The following is a 15,809-nucleotide window of genomic DNA, read 5'->3' as shown; positions in this document are numbered from 1 at the left end:
AACTTTATTAATGTGGTTTGAGTCTTCATTTTAGCTAATCTTTAAGACACTACCATAAGTCACATTTTGATGTAGTATTAAAAACCTGAAATGGTATTAAAATCTTTTCTCTTTAACCCCAAAATATTCCCTGAGTATTAAAACCAAATTATATATAAACTTAACTAGAATATCTTCCTGAACATTTTGCTCTTTTAAGAACTGTGTGGGATCAAATTGACAACAGGAATTCAGAAGATTAAGTAGAAACCTATGGGGCAGTAAGTTTGTCAATGAACGAGGAGCAATTCAGAAAAGGAGGGTGAGAATGGATGTACAACTCAAAGAATAAACTGTTATTAAATGGACATGGAGAAAGTTGGTGTATGTTTTACTGTAATTTTTCAACAAAATCAAATGATAAGTTTTCTTTAAAAAAAAAAAATCTCCACAAGACCTCTTTAAAATGTTCAAGAGTGAAGATGTCTCTTTAAGGATTAAGCCATGGTATTTTCAATAGCCTCAAATGCATGTGAAAGTTGGACAATGAATAAGTAAGTCCAAAGATGAATTTATGCATTTGTGCTATAGTGTTGGAGAAAAATATTGAAAGGACCATGGACGTCAGAAGAGCAAACAATCTGTCTTGGAAGCAGTACTGCCCGAATGCTTCTTAGAACAGGATGGTGAAACTTCATCTCTCACAGTTGGACATATCATGGAGAATCAGTCTCTGGAAAAGGACATCATGCTTGGTAAAGTGGAGGGTCAGTGAAACACAGGAAGGTCCCCAACAAGATTGATTGGCACAGTGGTAGCAGCTATGGGCATAAGCATAACAACAATTGTGAGAATGGCATAAAGCCAGGCAATGTTTTGTTTTGTTGTGCATAAGGCACAATGTTGTGCTTGAGCCCATTGTAGCTGCCACTGCGCCATTCCATATGATTGGAGGTCTTCCTTTTTCTTATTGACCTTCCACTATATCAAGCATGATGTCCTTCTTCAGAAATGGGTGCCTCCTGATTATAGTTCCAAAGTGTGAGAGCATCTTTACAATGGCAGGGACGTGGTCCACCATTGCTACAGCTATTGTGTCTGTCCGTCACAGCGAGGGTCTTACTGATTTTTGCTGACTCTCCACTTTACCAAGCATGATGCCCTTCTACAGAGACTGGTCCCCTCTGGTAACATGTATAAAAGTCAGCAAACATCTACACTGAGAACTTTTCTAGAAACAAGGTAGCATCCTGCACATTCATTTTTATTCAGTCCCTTTAAAGGTCCTGGTGTACAGCAGGATAATGCACTGAACTACAAGGTTGGCAGTTCAAACCCACCCAGTCACTCTTTGGAAACCCTATACCAGGTTGTGGTGAGTCCTAACTGATGTCACAGCACTTCATAACAACAACACTAACAAAGGCCCTTTGCTACATTAAATCATAGCTCTTTTATATTTATTCTTTCTTATTCATCAAGATGCTCCAAATTCTGGTTGGTAGCTCCTGGGACCTTCTGAATGCTTAAGGCTTCTCTAACAATTCCACTCCCTGACACACTACACCACAGTTCAAAGGTACACATACCTTTGTTGTTGTTAGGTGCCATCGAGTTAGACACATGCCTTTAAAAGTTACCTTAAGGCATGTTATAATTTTTAAATATTTAACTTCTCAATACATTTTAAAGTGGGCCTCATCCAAGCCATGGTATTTCCAATAGCCTCAGATTAATGTGAAAGTTGGACAATGAATAAGGAAGACTGTAGAAGAATTTAATGCATTTGAGTTATGGTGTTGGAGAAGACTATTACAGGTACCCAGGGCTGCCAGAAGAACAAACAAATCTGTTTTGGAAGAAGTACAACCAGAATGCTTCTTAGAAGCCAGGATGATGAGATTTCATCTTTCACACATTGTACACAATTATCAAGAGGGACCAGTTGTAAAACTGAAGGACAGTAAAAAAGAGGGAGACCCCCAGTGACATGGGTTGGCACAGTGGCAGTAACAATGGTCTCAAGCAGATCAGTAATTGTGAGGATGGTGCAGAACCAAGTGATGTTCCATTCTGTAGTATGTAGGGTCACTACGAATCAGAACAGATTTGATGACATCTAACAACAACAATACATTTTACGATCTATAAAGGATAAACACTATATTCTATCCATCACTATAGATTGTTGATGTTGTTGTTGTTGTTAAGTACTGTCGAGTCAGTTCCGACCCATAGCGACCCTGTACAGGGTTTCCGAGGCTGTATATCTTCACGGGAGTAGAAAGCCTCATCTTTCTCCCGCAGAGCGGCTGGTTGTTTCGAACCGCTGACCTTAAGGTTCGCAGCCCGATTCGTAACCACTACGCTACCAGAGTTCCATCACTATAGATTGTTGTTGTTGTTAGATGCCATCAAGTCTGTACCGACTCATAGCAACCCTATGCACAGCATAATGAAACAGTGCCCGATCCTGGGCCAACATCACAATTGTTGCCACACTTGAACCCACTGATACTGCCTCTTTGCCAATCCATCCCATTGAGGGTCTTCCCTCTTTTTCTCTGACCCTCCACATTACCAAAAATGATATCCTTCTCCAGCGACTGGTCGCTCCTGACAATATGTCCGAAGTATGAAAGACGAGGTTTTGCCATCCTGGCCTCCAAGGAGCACCCTCTTTGAACTTCTTCCAACACAGATCTGCTAGTGCATAGCAAAATACCTGCATCAAAATAGATACTAAACAAATATTTGATAAATGAGTAAATGAATATGTCTATTTTTGTATTCTTTAATGTGTCTAGTCAGTGAACTTAAATTTCTTTCTAGATGTCTGACAAATTGTACCTGTCTAATATGTATTTTTAAAGCTATTTCAAATACTTTAGAAAATTTCAAAATAATAATGATATTCTAAATGATCAATGAAGTTTAATCCTGTTTATGGGTTGTAATTGTACTGCTCAGAATAATCAAACAAATGTGTTCAATAACCTGATGTCTAAATTGGCAAATTGAGTAATGCTTGTATTGTAGAATATTGTGACAAATGCTGTTCTTAAAATACATTTTTTCCAATTTTTATGTATTGCAAAATACATAACAACCACAGTTTTACATGACCTCATCCATTTCTAGATAATAAAGATTCTTGATTTATAGACTTTAGGAATAATTTAGAGTTCATATATATTTTCTTATTTGATATTTATTTAAATCTGTGTAAATGCGATATTTCCATGAAACTCAGTGAAAAGTTGGGAATGCCTAAAATTTAATGCAGTGGAATCATCTTTGCGCTGGTAAAATATTTATCATGGTCACATTACTGGATGAAGTTGGGTCCTCCAACTGGGAACAATATTTGCATGATAGTAAGAAGATGGATGACAAAGAGTTGTTCTAGTAATGCATGTCTGGAAACTTGTTCTTCATTAATTTATAAATCCCCTAAGGGCAAAGTTCTGATAATTGAAATTGTCTAGGGAGTGTTATCTATAATGAAGAAATATAAATTCAAGGATGCTTAAGAAGAAAGCATTCTTTGTAGGGACTATAATCAGGTATGGTTAAAAAAAAACTTACTAGCACATAGTTTGACCTTAGCTCTGAGTCTTGCTCAATGAATATTTTGGGGTAATTTTTATTTCAACAGTCTTACTTTCATTTTCTCATCTGTGAATTAAACATTTATTATTTACCTCTTAAGATTGTTTGTAGATTTTTAAATTATTATGATTTCTATTCTCAATGTTTTAATGTTAATCCAAATTTCAAAAGCAAAACATTAATTTATTATAGCAAATGAAACAGCACAATTAAAACCTGTAATTATCTCCTTGGTATTCAACTAAAAATGAGCAAAACTAAGGGAAATCTTTTAATGAGATGGATTAAAACAATAGCTACAGAAATTAGTCAGTCACAAAAGGAGAAATACTGCATAGGACCACTACTGTAAAAGACTAAGTAAAAGAACCCATACTAAAGGCAGAGAGGATTCTTTGCTGGTTACCAGGATGTGGGGGGGTGGAGTGAGGGGAGGGAGGGGAAGGTGGAGCACAGGGTAGGGAATAGACACAGGATAGTTTGGGTGCTAGGGAGAGGGGCAATACACAAGAATGGGGAGGGGAATGGAAGAACAAGGTGCATGGGAAAACAATTAAGCAGGTTTGTATGAGCTAAGTGGGACAGAGGTAAAGAATGATGTATGCACAACCTCGGAACAATAGGGCTCTGGGATACAGAGATTGAGACATGATAGGAATTGGGAAAAGGGGGGAAATAATGTTAAGATGCTTCGCTGTCCTTTGAATCTTGGTTTCCCTGTCATACCATTATAAAATAGACACTGGCGGGGAAGAGAAAGGAATAGCCAGAAATATCACCATAGAAAGCTTGTAAGTCCGTCTTCTGCCTATAACTGATTGTTGTTGTTGTTAAGTGTCATCGAGTCGATTCCGACCCATAACGACCCTGCATAGGGTTTCCAAGGAGCTGCTAATGAGCTTGAATCACCAACCTTGCTGTCCAAACAACTTTGTAGTCTGATGCATTAGCCCCCAGTGCCACACAGATTGTCATACCTAAAATGGGGATACAACATGACCAGTGAAGGAGGCTTCCTGCAGAGCCTCTGCATTACATAAAACCCTAGGTGGAATCCTGAGCCCCATCCAGAATCTTCTGTGGTAGAAATTTCCACTTGAAAGGACAAGCAGACCAGCCCAGAGTGTCTAGAAGAACAGAAGATACTTCTTGAAAGAATGACCGACAGGAAAAATACAAAACTATGATGGCAGTCTGACCGACTACTACAAGAACAAGCAAGTTGCTTGCCCAGGAGATATCAAGGCAAGTGGTTGGGTCCCCTCAGGGCAAACCCCCTTCCAAGACTAAACCTCACTGGGAATACACAAGTAGACATGCACTCTCATTGGTGACCACATTCATCACTGATAAGGGGAAGTGAGGGGAAAACAGCAATGAAGCTGTGAGCTAAGCCCTACAATGTTCAATAGACTCCTGTGAATCTGGGTGGAGACCTGGTTGGCCATCAGTGTGGCATGACCTGGGGACCCTTGAGCCTAGAGTGAGTGACATAGCCACAGAGGACCAGAGTGGAGAGTGAAGCATCCAGCTGATAAGAAGGGAGGACATATGCATAAGAACACCCACACTTGCAGACAATACCCACTTGACCTGGCTTCAATGACTGGATGATCAGAGCTCAACTAGAAGAAGAAAGAAGAGGAAAAAAAAGTAATCTGATTCAATTTGATCAACTTGACCTACACCTATGGATGCAGTGGCTAAAAAGAGGGAACAAATCTTTACAGCGAGGATCATTCCCACCCCCTCCATACACAGAGTAGACAGGGATGGGCAACTTGGACATTGGCTACCCAAAATGGTGGGGAGGGGCTACAAAGGCAAGAAATGACTGGCTTACAAGCTTTCAAGAGGGAGCCTAGATCCAGAGTGCAGAGGAAGGTAGAATCTCCACTGAGTAGTATTCAGTCTGTCTGAGCAGGGCTGATGAAAGGAGATGGGGATAGGTCTCTTGTGGTACAATAGTCAGTAACTGTTATCAGGACTGACTGTGAGGGTTGGAAATGTAAAAGGAGGGGAGTGATTGACTTTGCAGTCTAGGGGTGGAGGTCCCTGGGACCATCAAGGGAGAAGAGCAGAGAGTGGGACCCTACCCAGAGAAGCAGTGATGCCAGAGATGGAGGCAGAGATGATGACATGGAGAGATGGAGTGGCTGGGGACTCTAGACCCAGAGAGGGAGAGGGGCTGTGTGCTGACAACTGGGGGGTGGGGGCAGGCTTGCAGGGTATACCCTTTGGTTGGTTGATGTTGCATGGAGGGGATTGTAACCATGGCAATGAACCAATGTATGATAGGATGAATGTAAAGCTAATATCCTCCAATGTAAACTATCACATAAAAAAATAGCTACAGCAATAGACTCAAACATAGTAATGATCCTGAGGATATCACAAAACTGGGAATCTTTTAGCTCTGTTTTGAATAAGGTCAGCTGAAATCAAAACCCGCAATGGTAAACCATTTTACACCCTGGTGCATATACTTCCACATCTAGTTCTTGGCTTGTGCCAACACAACATTGGTGTTTATGCATATATAGCTAGTCTAGGTCTGATGTCATGGTCTGTTCAGGACAATTTCAATTTAAGCATAATTTCCTAGTGTAACTATTGGTAATGTACCTTTTGCTTTCAAAAGTATCTAGATTCGGATGATAAATTATTTAGTCATGCTTTATCCAAGGCAGCAGACTTGATGACACACCACCATCACCATCAGGATCACATATATCCAAGGAGCTTGTTTTTACCTTACCTGGAGCAATTAGCATAAAGTGGGGCACTTGGTAAGTGTTCAGTAATGACAGGTCTTTTGATTAGGATCCTCTCCCATTTCCTAAGCTCTTACTAAATATTTAGTAATACAGCTATAAAAACCACCCATTGCAGGTTGAGTCGATTTCAACTCATAGTCATCCCATAGGACAGAATATGTTGTTGTTGTTGTTGAGTGCCATAAAGTTGATTCCAATTCATAGTTACCCTCTATAGGGTTTCTGAGGAGCAGCTGGTGGGTTTGAACTGCTAACCTTGTGTTGCAGGCCAATGTTACACCAGGAGTCCAGGACAGAGTATAGGCCACAGTGTTCCCAAGGCTGCAATCTTTCCAGAAGCAAATTGCCATATCTTTCTCTCTTGGAGAGGCTGATGCGTTTGAACAACCTTTCAATTTGCAGCCAACCACTTGAACCTGTACCACCAGCTTAAGGCAGTTACAAACCAACCCAATCCCAATGTCACCGAGCTGAGTCTGATTCATAGGTTTCCTGAAGATCCAATTCTATACACGAGCAGAAAGCCTCAACAATCTCCAGTAAAGTAGCTGGTGGATTTAAACTACCGACCTTGCAGTTAGCAGTCCAGTGCTTATCATGCAGTAACACCAGGGTTCTAAGGTGTGTGATTTCATAATATTAAACCTAAAAGCTTCATGAGCAAAACACATGTTATTAAAGTATTTTATTACTGTTTAATGGGCAAACGTTTATACTGTTCATTCAAATATGAAAAAATAAACTCTACCATCTTTCATCTAGAATAAATACACAGCACTTTTATTTTAGAGTTTTAAATGAGGAGACGTCATGTGATACCCACAGCTATGAAAGACAATGTGTTCTTCAAGGGCACACAGCTACTGACTTCATTGTCTGGCTCAGCTTTCTCACTGATGGTACACTGTCAGTAACAACACAGGTGAAATTCCCTCCACTTTCTAGGCTCTTTTAAAACATAATACACCTAATTTAATTGGTCTCATCTGGTGCTATAAACAACGAATGCTTTTTTTTTTTTCCCTTCTCCCATCAAAGAAGATAGACATTTTTTAAATTTTTTTTTTTTTTTTTTGGCTTTCACAAGCAAATTTATTCTCTCACAGTTTTGGAGGATGGAAGTTCAAATCCAGAGCACCAGCTCTGGAAAAAGGTAAGGTAGGCATTTTTAACACAGCAGGCAGATCCAAAAGCATGAGAGAAAAGATAATACCTGCACACCCAACCAGACAAGCAGACTCAGTCTCTCACTTTAGCAAGGTTTTGAATTTGAATCAGATGTCTAGCAGGTCTGGTTTTTATGTGTATTTAAAGGGATGTTAATTTCCACCATTAACTCTTGTTCTGACCATTGAATCATTTTAAACAAAGTTCAAGAGACAGGACTTTATTTTAACTTTTTATTGTGACATGAGTGAAGGTTTACAGAGTGGATAATCAGTTTTACATTCAACAAATTGTATATTTTGTTTCATTTCAACGATTGAAATCCCCTCCATGTAACATCAGTTATCCTACTTCCTTCCTGTGATTCTTGCTTCCATTCCATCTTTTTTCCTACCCCTTCTAAATTTTGACGTTTTGGTAAATAATGCTAATTTTTATCTCAAATGGTTGACCCTAGTGTCCATACCTTACCAGTGTTATTGTATCCCACCCTACCCATATACTTACCTGGACTCCTGGTATGGCACTGAAGCATAAGTACTGGACTGTGAAACACAGAGTTTGTGGTTCAAACCCACTAGCTTCTCCTCAGAAACCCTATAACGGATCACTATGAGTCAGAACCAACTCGGGGGCACTTAAAAATAACAACATAAGCTTATCTGGAATCCTGGTGTGACACTGTTGAATAGGCACTGAATGGCTAACCACAAGGTCAGTGGTTCAAATCCACCAACTGCTCTTCAAAAAACCTATGCAGCGTCACTATGAGTCAGAACCCACAGCATGTGAAGCTGGACGGTGAATAAGGAAGACTGGAGAAGAATTGATGCATTTGAGTTATGGTGTTGGAGGAGAATATTGAAAGTGCTATGGGCTGCTAAAAGAACCAATAGATCCATTTTTGGAAGAAGTGCAACCAGAGTGCTCCTTGGAGGCCAAGATGGCCAAACTTTGTCTCTCATACTTCGGACATATTGTCAGGAAGGCCCAGTCACTAGAGAAGGATATCATGTTTGGTAAGGTGGAGGGGGGTCAGAGTAAAAGAAGAAGATCTCTAACGAGATGGATTGGCCAATTGGCAGCATCAATAGACTCAAACATGGCAACAGTAGTAAGGTTGGCCCAGGATCGGGTAGTGTTTCGTTCTGCTATGCATAAGTCACTATGGGTTGCTACTGACTCGATGGCACCTAACAACAACAACAAAACATTTTTAGAACTTTGCCCCCAGAATGCTCCACCATATTCACGGATATGTTTGCAGCTAAGGCAAATACCCACATACAAATATTCTCTGTCAAACCTTTATATATTTGTGGATATACTACTACTGTCTCTTGTACAACCTAGTAAGCTTGTATGTCTGTCCATGTATCTACCCACAGATCATTATTGTAGAACTGTGTATATAACAGTGGTGATGATGGTGGCGATGATGGTGGCGGTGTGCCACTGAGTCAGTTATGACTCATAGCGACCCTATATAGAGTTTCTGAGGCTGTCAATCTTTATCAAAGAAGAAAGCCTCATCTTGATCCTTCACAGGGACTATAGATTCAAATTCATGACTTGGGTTTACCAGCCCAACTTTTAATCCACTGCACTACAGGTTCGTTGTATCTAACTGTATTTGCCTCTATTCCTTTTAAGTCTTGCACTCCACCCTGTGTGTACCCCTAGTGCCGTCATTCTTCTACCAACCTTCCTCTTGTTGTATATTGCCTTCCACTTAACGGGTCTCATCTGGTGGTATATATTGCCTTCCCAGTCACCCAAGTTAGCACTATCTACTGCCCAGCTAGTGAATTACTCTCCCTTCCTGCCTGCTGCTGGTAACCATCAAAAAGTGTTCTTTTAGCATGAAAACCCATTTCTTGACTTCTTACAATAGTGAGAGACAGACTTTTTTTATGAAACAAATAGATGTAATGATGTCATAAAAAACTTATTTCTCTATCTCCTTGTATTTTAAGTTTCCTGTATCAATTCTGACTCATGCTACTGTCTTCGTAGATGTTCTAAAGGTAATGAAAAAGGTAAAAAGTTATTTCAAGGACAAATGTGCTTCATTAAAGTAGGTAAAACAGAAATTTTGTGGAAATCAGGAGAGATGTAATCAGAGGCTTATGGGTGAAGGAGCTCATTTTGTTTTGAAATAGGGCATATTTCTTCAGTAAATCTGAACGTTTACTGTCATTGTAGTTAAGCAGATGGGCCATGCTATTGAAGAATAAATAGCAGACATATTTGAAGTTCATATAAGAGGAAAATGAGGTATACAATCCTTAAAGAAATAAAATGAAAGAAACCAGGGAGAGCAAGTATCAATATTTCAAAGGTAGAGAAATAATGAGAGAAAGAAAGATTCTCATGAGAAATTTTCAACAGGTTCGAAAGTTCAGGTAAGATAAGCCTCACCAAATTTAGATGCTGTTTGAAATCATATTATAATTTTTGAAAGAGCTTTTTTGTGTGTGTCTTTTTTGCAAACAAAATGAACTAAACTCTTTTATTAAAACCTTTGATGTATTTTGCCTTATTATTCTGGAAAATAAGCTATGTTATACATTAAGCTCTCAGAAAGAGTCATTAAACTTTTTAAGTAAACATATATCTGTTAACTACATAATATGTGTCTGTGTGTATATATATATATATATATATATATATATATAGACTCCTAATTTGGTGAACCACAAGGTTGGCAGTTCAAAACCATCCTCAGTAACCTTATACAGGGTCAGTATGAGTCAGAACCCACTTGACAGTACTTAACAGTAACAATATTTTTATCATATGCTTTGGATTTTACTTTGGCAGTTTGTAAATCCCAATAACTTGAGTAAAGATGATGCTGTTGTTGTTGTTATTAAGTGCCGTCGAGTCGATAGCGACCCTGTTTAGGGATTCCAAGGAGCTGCTGGTGAACTTGAACTGCCCACCTCGTGGTTCAAATGACTTTGCAGTTTGACACATTAGTCCAGAGTAATAGTGAAAAATAATGAGTATCGAGTCGAGGTTTTCACACCCTTTTTACATTTTTCTCTTAGATGAAACTTTTCCAAAATGTTCCTAAAGACATCGATGGTATTTAGTGAGATGGTAATCATATAACTGTAAAACAGTTGTTAGTATTTATTGAATACTTAGTGTCCCATGAATATGCTGAGCACACCACGTACTCTGTGTCACTTAATGCTCTCATCACTATGAAAGATATGCAATTGCTGCTTTCATATTAGAGACAAGGAAACCAAGCGTCCTTGGGTCCCTGGTCACTTACTTTAGCTGCTGGATCTAGGCCCAGGTAGTCTGACTCTAGATCACACTTGGTAATAAATGTGATGAAATCCTAGCCATTCTCCTGAAGAAAAAACAGTGAACATAAATTCAACAGTCAGCCAGTTCCACTGTGGACATATCCTGTGTTTTTTCCAATACAACAAAGTCCCAAATACTTTTTTTTTTTTTTCATTTTTAGCTACATAATGGAATGTAGAATGTTTACCAACATCACAGATAAAAAACCCCAATTCTTGAACACATGCTTGTCTACAGCATCTTTCTACTTAGCAGTTGTATGTATGTTTATCTTTATAAATATCTTCACTGTAAGTTCAAGAGCTGAAGAATAAAGGTCAGCTACAAGGGTCATCAGTCATGTGTGCATGACTGAAGCTGGATAAAAACACCACTACCAATGCTCGGAAACCCTGTACAGGGTCGCTATGGGTCGGAACCGACTCGACGGCACTTAACAACAACAACAACAACCAATGCTTAGATGAGCTCTCCTGATTGACCATGCTCCAAGGCTAGGATTTTTTCCAGGAGGTTTAACACTTTCAATGACTCCACTAGGAAACAACTGGAAACTCCATGCTTTTAACTTTCCTGGACAAACTTTTTTGTGATTCTCTGTCCCTAGTTGATTTTAATATCTGTCCTTTCATTGTAATAAACTATAACCATGAGCAAACTGACTTTTGGGGAGTTCTGACTATTTCTAATGAATGATTGGATCTAAGAATGTCTAAGAATTCTCTTTACCTCATTGTTTTTGTGGGTGTTCTGTTTTTGTTTTTTGTTAGGTTTATTTTTTGTTTTCCCTTAGCATTGCAACAGTCTTTCTGTTTCAAGATTTATGTTTTTGTTTTGTTTGTTTTTACCATGCCATGGCATCCTGGCGTGGTACTGTAGGATCAGCACTGGACAATATATAAGGTCGGTTTGAACCGCAAGGTCGGCAGTTCAAATTCACCAGTGGCTCTTCAGAAACCCTATACAGGGTTGCTATGTCTTGACAGCACTTAACAACAACAACATGTCATGATAACAATCTCCAGTAATACCTTGACTCCTAAAATGAATATTTGGAGATACTTGATCCTCAAAATAGCCTTATTTTTTAGAAAAATCAGAAGGAATATTGTAGAGATGCAGGGGAACGCTCTATGTTGTAGACGTGGTAAGCCACTCTTTTATAACCTGAAATGTCAAAGCCTTCAATTAGAGTTAAAAAGATTAATATGAAAAAGGTCATATGCCAACATCCCAGTTTATGAGAATATATTATCTGTATTAATCTAAATAATTAAAATTTTTGTACTTTTCTATTTTTTTCTATCCTATAAGGGTATCATCATTCAACACATTAAATATTGATCAGATTTTTTCCCATAATGTGACTTAAGATGTAAGGTATGGTCTATGAAGAGATTATTAGAAATTTCCAGAATTGCATAAAGAATGGTTTAAGTGAGTGATATATTCTCAGATCTTGTGGCAATTTAGGAGAATTTAAATATCTAATTTATCAGAAAGTTTCCAGGAAAACAAAAATGAGCCTTAAATCGAAAACATTTTTGCAATAATTGTGAATGATTTCAATTTGGTATAAATGTGTTTGTGTGTGTGTGTGTGTGCTTCCCACTATTTTATTTCAGGTTATGAAAATCCTGATAGAGGATATATACATTCTGACACAGGATTCAGACTTCTTCCCAGCCCCTTAGGAAGCAGACAGCTAACTGGCAAAGGCAAGGAGACTTTCCTTAGAGTAATAGTGAGTCTCTCAGACATATATTGACCATGGCCTTTATCACCCTTCAGGAAAAATGAATCCTAAGGTAAGATATGTGATGTTGAAATAGAATGGCATGTATTCTGAACATTCGAACTTAAAGAACAAATTGCAACAAATTGTATTAATGCAACAAGACACTAATAAAAGTATGTTCTTTTAATAATAAAACCATTGAATCTTTTCACTGTGTGTTTTCTTCCTTGATATTTGCATGTATCATACAATGTAAGGCTACAGTTAGGATTTATGTATTTAAAAGCAGACATCATTTTAAGATAGTTTTCATGCTGCAAAACCACTTGGATAATTTTCATCTGCTAAAAGCTCAGTTAAAAAACACGAACAAATACAAGCATGTCGTGAACTTTTTTATATACACCCTCAGCACAATCTAGTATTCATTTTCAAAACTGTTAGCAACTACATATAATTTTTACCTCATAAATGAAATACTCACTAAAAGTGCCATGAGAATGAACACAGCCAGTTAATTCTACTTCATAGCTACAAGTGACTATGCCGCCCTTAGTTTATTATGTACGTTGTTGTTCTTAAGTAATGAGAGTTCTGACTCATAGAGACCCTGTAAAGAGTTTTCAAGAAGCAGCTGGTGGGTTTGAACCACTGACCATGCCGTTAGCAGTCCAGTGTTTAGCCTACAGTGCCACAAAAGAACTTCTTATTATGTATTGTTGTTCAGTGCCACAGAGTTAGTTCTGACTCACAGAAACCCTGTATAAGGTTTCCAAGGAGCAGCTGGTAGGTTTGAATCACTGAGCTTGTGGTTAGCAGTCAAGTGCTTACTTTGTAGTGCCTCACAAAAATGTCTTGTTCTTTATTAAAGTTCAAAGTTGTATCAATTCAGAGTTCTATTCTATAGACTACAAACAGCTTTAGCCTTGGAATTCTAATAGCAGGAATGACCTTCATGACTGTTCTTTCACATGTTACCAAAGTGACCTTGGACTTGTCACTTAAACCTCATAAATCATGGATTCCTTCTCTATAAAAGTGGGGTAATAGTAGTCTGTCCCTATTAACTATCAGAACATTGGGAAGACTGAGCGAGGTAACAAATATTAGAATCTCTTACAAACATTTAAGCACTGTTGTTATTATAGATCTAATTTTGTTTTATTTCAAATGTTCTTAATAAAAAAGCATGAGTTCTAAGATAACCACTGAAACAATGTCACCCGAGATGGCAGTGAGAGTAGAGAAAATCATCATGTACAATGTTGATATTCGGCCTGAAGTGATATGATTGGGCATACAAAAAGCTGAAGAGAACATTTAAGGTTACCTGAGAAAACATGCATTTGATTATTATATAATATAAGATGTTTTATTCATGTTAGTTGAGCAATATTGAACAAGTTAAAAGTGACATTTAAACTATGGTGGAGGAGTTAAGTGTGAATCAAACTTTTATTTGCCAAAATAGGTACCTGGTATTCTTACAGATTTTGTGAGCAAAAATAATTTTTAAAGATTCTTCACACTACACATATTTTCCTTCATGTAAGTCCTTGCGATATAAAGGCTATTGCTATAAAAAAAATTTTTAACTGAGTTCTCTTGGCATTAATAGTATATTAAGATGAAAGTTTTGAAAATTTGGAAGCACTCCATAGCACGTTTCCCAAATAGCTATTTGGGAAATACAGATAAAAGTAAGTGATTGAATTAAAGTTTACTATTTTTAGAGAACTCTCCAATATTACATAGAAATAGAAGAATCATATTAAGTTAAAATTAATGTCATGTTTCCTTTACATGTATACTTAAGGCTCAAAAACCTATATCTTTTAACAGACTAAAAATCTAATGTCATGAAATGAGTGAATTTCAAATTTGGAGTAATATTGCTGAAGGATTTGTTTGAAAATGCTTCTTGTTCAACATATTTAAAGTCTAACATATGCTGCAATTTTTAATCAGATTGACTTTCCTCCTTGTGGTTTTGCTTTAGCAAAGCTAAAAGATTTATTTTACTAAATTCTAAGAAAGAACAAAAATCCCCTAGAAAATTTAGAAAACAATCAATGACTTTAGGGCACAAAATTAAGAAATAGCTCAAGTGTTCAATGTTAGATGTCCACCAGAAAAGGTACACGCTATTTATCTAGACCCAATACTCATTTGTGGTGGCTTGTGTGTTGCTGTGATTCAGGAAGCTAGTCCACCAGTATTTTAACTATCAGTAGGGTCACCCATGGTGGGCAAGTTTCAGATGAGCTTCTAGACTAAGACAGACTAGGAAGAAGGAGAGATAGACTACTTCCAACTTTTAAGACACTGAAAACCCTATGAATAGCAGTGGAAGACTGTCAGCAACAGAATACAGAATATTGAAACATGAAGAAAAGCATGACAATATTGTCAGATACAGTGCCAGAAATATTGTCAGATACAGTGCCAGAAGATGAACTCATCAAGTTGGAAGGCACTCAAAATACAACTGGGGAAGAGCTACCTCCTCAAAGTGGGGATAAGCATGGTTATGTGAATATTTAAAGGTTTTGAGACCTTGGTTTGCTGATTGGGCAAACTCAAAATAAAGGAAAAAAAGCTGTAAGCATCCATTAATAGCTGGGAAATGGAATGCACAAAGTATGAATCAAGGAAAATTGGAAGTTGTCAAAAATTAAATGGAACACATATACATCAACAACTTAGACATTATGTTGTTGTTGTTCAGTGCCGTCGAGTTGGTTCCGACCCATAGGGACCCTGTACAGGATTTCCGAGAGTGTAAATCTTTATGGGAGTAGAAAGCCTCATCTTTCTCCCGCTGAGCGGCTGGTAGTTTCAAACCACTGACCTTGCGGTTCGCAGCCCGATTCGTAACCAGAGTTCCATAACTTAGACATTGGTGAGCTGAAATGGGCTGGTTTTGAATCCAAAAGTTTTATGGTTTACTACGCCAGAAATGACAAATTAAAGATGAATGGCATCACACCCATTGCCAAAAAGAACATATTAAGTTATATCTTGAATTATAATCATGTCTGTGATAGGATAATATCCTACAAAGAAGACCAGTTAATACAACTATTATTCAAATGTATGTGTCAAACTCTGAAGTCAATGATGAACATCAAAGTAAAGAAATTGAAGAATTCTACCAACTTCTGAAATTGATCAAGCATGCAATTAAGATGTATTAACAAACCGCAAGGTCA

The sequence above is a fragment of the Chrysochloris asiatica genome, unplaced genomic scaffold (assembly GCF_000296735.1).
Source record: "Chrysochloris asiatica unplaced genomic scaffold, ChrAsi1.0 scaffold00056, whole genome shotgun sequence".
In the NCBI taxonomy this organism is placed as follows: Eukaryota; Metazoa; Chordata; class Mammalia; order Afrosoricida; family Chrysochloridae; genus Chrysochloris; species Chrysochloris asiatica.
Note: the sequence above shows the minus strand (reverse complement) of the source record.